The sequence below is a fragment of the Calidris pugnax genome, unplaced genomic scaffold, assembly GCF_001431845.1.
Source record: "Calidris pugnax isolate Ruff unplaced genomic scaffold, ASM143184v1 scaffold275, whole genome shotgun sequence".
NCBI classification, from domain to species: Eukaryota; Metazoa; Chordata; class Aves; order Charadriiformes; family Scolopacidae; genus Calidris; species Calidris pugnax.
Genome location: NW_015091057.1, coordinates 272,621 through 276,941, shown reverse-complemented (window position 1 = coordinate 276,941; position 4,321 = coordinate 272,621).

The window sequence follows — 4,321 nt, the reverse complement described above, 5'->3', positions numbered from 1 at the left end:
GGAAAACGGAGATTTTAGGGGAGGGAGGCTCTTGGTTTGGATCCCCTGGGCAATGGGTGACCATCACCCCCATGAAGGGCGGGAATGAGTAAGGCGAGTTGGGTGAACGTCAACCTTCCTCCCATCTCCCCTGCACCCAAATGAGTGGAAAAAAGGGAGAAAATGCAAAAGAAGGGGAAGGAAAGGCTTTTCCTTGCAGTCGGAAGTGAAGCTCTTGCTTGCTGTAGGCTGCTTGGACTTCAACCAGGCTTGGAGAATGTCTGATGGGAAGAGGAACTCTCTAGGGGACCACTTCCCTGCTCCAAACAAGCTTTTAGAAAAACATCTCCTCTTGCTTGGGGAAGCATCCAGCAACGAGCCGCCGACCAAACCTCTCAGCTAGCCATGGCCATAATTAATCACCCCTTGACATGAAAAAGCCGCCTGCCTCTTGTCTTGAGTTGTTTGTCTTTATCTTGCAGGGGAAGAGCTGAGGGTGTTCAGGCCTTGGAAGATCAGGCTGAGAAGCAGCCATCATCCCACCAGCCCAAGCTCATGCAAGGACAGACAGCCCTTCTCTGGATGTCACCCATATCTCCATCCATCATCTCTGGACACCATCCCTCCTTCAGAGGGAGCCAGGGGGAAGGATTTGGAGGATGAAAACAGGGTGGTCCAGCACCACGTTGGCATCCCAGCAGGGCTCTGCTCAGCAGCTTCACCGGTCCGAGCCTCACTCAACGGCTCTGCCCAGGCATCTCCCTCCCTCTGTGCAAGCAACAAGCTTGTCCTTCCTCCCTTATCAGCCCCAAATAGCTACGACGTGATGTATTGTTTTCCCTTCTCAAACAAATTACATCAGAAGAAGGAAACAGGCAATTTTTTTTTTGTTGCTGTTGTTTTCTGGCATGGAGGTCCGTCAGCAGGATCTCTGCAGCACCGTTTCTGTGCCAGACATTCATATCCTCTTCGCATCGGCTAATGCCTCCTTAGCTGGCTGCCACTTTCTGCTTTTGAATAATAGATGCCACCGGTGCCCTTCCTCTCCTCCCTCAGGGTCTTCATGGTCGCCCCCAGCCATATCCAGGGCATCCGAGGAGCCCCCACATGAAATCAGATCCAGCTGTGGAAGGAAGATCTGGCTTACACCCATGGACTCGGATGGGGAATACACAGAGGAGCACTGCTGGGGCTGGCTCTGTGCTCACAACGGTGGAAAACAAAGGGGCCACCTGCACATGATTCGATGGGGCTTCTTCTCCAGCCTCATCCTGCCCAGAAATCTGCCAGCACCCCCAAATTTGAAAGGTTTTCAGTCCAGATGAGTGAGCCCCACTGGGGATGTCGAACCTGGTCACTGCTTCACTTGGGCATCAAACACCTGCAGGGAAAGGGCAGGTAACAAAGATGGTGGTGGCCATCCATAGCTTCTTGGGAGGTCATGTCGTGCCATGACTCAGTGGGGACAGACCCCAGAGCATCTCTATAGGGTGTTGGGGGGATATGGGGGATAAAAGCCCTCAGCTCACACCCACAGCACCCAAACTCGATATATTTCCTCGAAATTCTGGCAGGTCACAAAGCCAGTGGTGGTCCTCCAAAGCTGCAGGGGTTACTTCTTGGGAGGCCATGTTGCCAGGACTGAGTGGGGACAAACACCAGAACATCTCCATAAGGTGTTTGGGGCATGTGGTAGATACAACCCCCAGCTCACACCAAAACTCAACATATTTCCTAGAAATTTAGGGCACTTGAAGAACTTTGGTTCCATGGTATGGTCCAGTTTGCCCTTAGGTTTCTGGAGATGTTTTGCATCCCAGCAGAGGATGCCTTGTAACAGGTCAGGAATCTTAAAAGAGACCTTGTTTAAAAGAGACCTGTTAAAAGAAACCTTTTAACGGGTCAGGAATTTTAACCCTCTGCAGTAGATGGGTTGAACCCAGACCCCAGAAGCTTGCAGAAGACAGGGCAAGGAACAACAGCTCAAGCAAAAGTCCCAACGTTGAGAATAAAAAGGTGCAGCATCCCCTTTCCCAAGCGTTTACCTGGATCCCCAAGGAAGAAGCATTTTGCTGGCAGGTGGTTCCCAGGAAAATGAGACTGGAGCTGTGACAAATCAGACCCCCAAATTACTCTTTTCAAAAATAAATTCCCCCACCCCAGGGAGTTCATGGCGATGCAGCTGGTTTTGACTTGACAGCTCTCTGACTGATGGGTGGGAACTGATCCAGAGAGCTAAAATTAGAGCTAAAATTAGAGCTAAAATTGGAGTCAAAGTCCCTTTACCATCTCTTGTCCCCCATCCCTCTGCTTCCCTTGGAAATGAAGCCGGCTTGCAGTGAGGGATGTGCTGTGGGACATCACCTGAGATGCATTGGTACCCTACCTGGGGTCCATAGGGCAGAGTTTGGTGTCACCTATGGTGGAGCAGTGTCCCACATCAGAGTGGCCATGGCTGAGTCCCAAACAGGGCTCATCCAACTGGTTCAGAGGCATTTTTTCCCCTCCAGAGCTGGCCCTGGGACCCCCTTACTGCCTTGTGTGTACTGTGGGACATCACCTGAGATGCATTGGTACCCTACCTGGGGTCCATAGGGCAGAGTTTGGTGTCACCTATGGTGGAGCAGTGTCCCACATCAGAGTGGCCATGGCTGAGTCCCAAACAGGGCTCATCCAACTGGTTCAGAGGCATTTTTTCCCCTCCAGAGCTGGCCCTGGGAACACCATGTGGCTGCTCCATAGAATCATAGAATCGTCTAGGTTGGAAGATACCCTTGGGATCATCAAGTCCAACCATCTACCCTATTCTACAAAGTTCTCAACTACACCATATCCCCCAACACCACAACTGTGGGCTCTGCCCGGGGCAGAATCCACCACTAAGGCACCCAAGGGTGGAGGGGAGGGTGTCACCAGGGCACCCCCCGGGAGAGGCAGCTCGCTGGGGACCCTGGGGCCTCTGTGGATTGGGGGGAGCTTGGATGCAGTGGGATGACTGGCCCTGGGCGGGTGGTATCCAGCCCTGGTCCCAGCCTTGATCCTACCCATGATCTCATCCTTGGAATGGGTGCTCCTGCCCCGATCCCACCCACGATTCCACCCTTGGAGGGGGTTCTCCCGTCTCTGAGCAGCAGCCCAGTTCCAGCTCTGGTTCCCATCACCGTGGTGGGGAGGGGAGACTGGTCGGTCTCCAGTCCCAGTCCCAGCCCCTGGAGGGAAAATGTCCATTCCCAGACCTGGTCCCATCCATGCATCCTGGCTTGTGTTAGAAACAGTGTGACAAGCAGAAGTTGGGAGGTGATTGTCCCCCCGTACTTAGCACTGGTGAGGCCACACCCGGAGTATTGTGTCCAGTTTTGGGCACCTCAATCCAAGAGAGATCTCGAGGTGGTGGAGCGGGTGCAGAGGAAGGCAACGAAGCTGGTGAGGGGGCTGGAGAATAAATAGTACAAAGAACAATTCATGGAGCTGGGAGTGTTTAATTTGAGGAAGAGGAGGCTGAGGGGAGACCTCATCACTCTCTACAACTACTTGAAAGGACACCGTAGAGAGGTTGGTGCTGGTCTCTTCTCACAGGTAATTAGTGACAGAATGAGAGGGAATGGCTTCAAGCTCCAACAGGGTAGCTTTAGACTGGACGTGAGGAAGAGATTCTTCACAGAAAGAGTGGTCAGAGACTGGAATAGGCTGCCCAGGAAGGTGGTTGAGTCACCATCCTTGGATGAGTTCAAGAGTCATTTAGCTGTGGTGTTGGGGGATATGGTGTAGGGGAGAACTTTGTAGAGTAGGGTTGATGGTTGAACTGGATGATCCCAAAGGTCTTTTCCAACCTAGATGATTCTATGATTCTATGCTCCCATCCCCGGAGACTGGGGGACTCCTGGCCTGTCCGTAACCCCAGTCCCATCCCCGGTTCCATCCACGTTCCCATAGAATCATAGAGTTGTCCAGGCCGGAAGGGACCTCCAAAGGTCATCTAGTCTGACCTCCCCGCAGTCAGCAGGGACACCCCCAACTAGACCAGGTTGCCCAGGGCCTCATCCACCCTCACCTTGAATATCTCCAGGGATGGGGCCTCAACCACCTCCCTGGGCAACCTGTTCCAGTGCTCCACCACCCTCACAGTGAAGAACCCTCTCCTCATCTCCAGTCTAAATCTGTTCCCCTCCAGCTTAAAGCCATTGCCCCTCGTCCTGTCACTCCAGGCCTTTGTAAACAGGTTCTCCCCAGCCTTCCTGTAGGCCCCTTCAGGTACTGGAAGGCCGCTTTTAGGTCTCCCCGGAGCCTCCTCTTCTCCAGGCTGAACAACCCCAGCTCCCTCAGCCTGTCCTCGTAGCAGAGG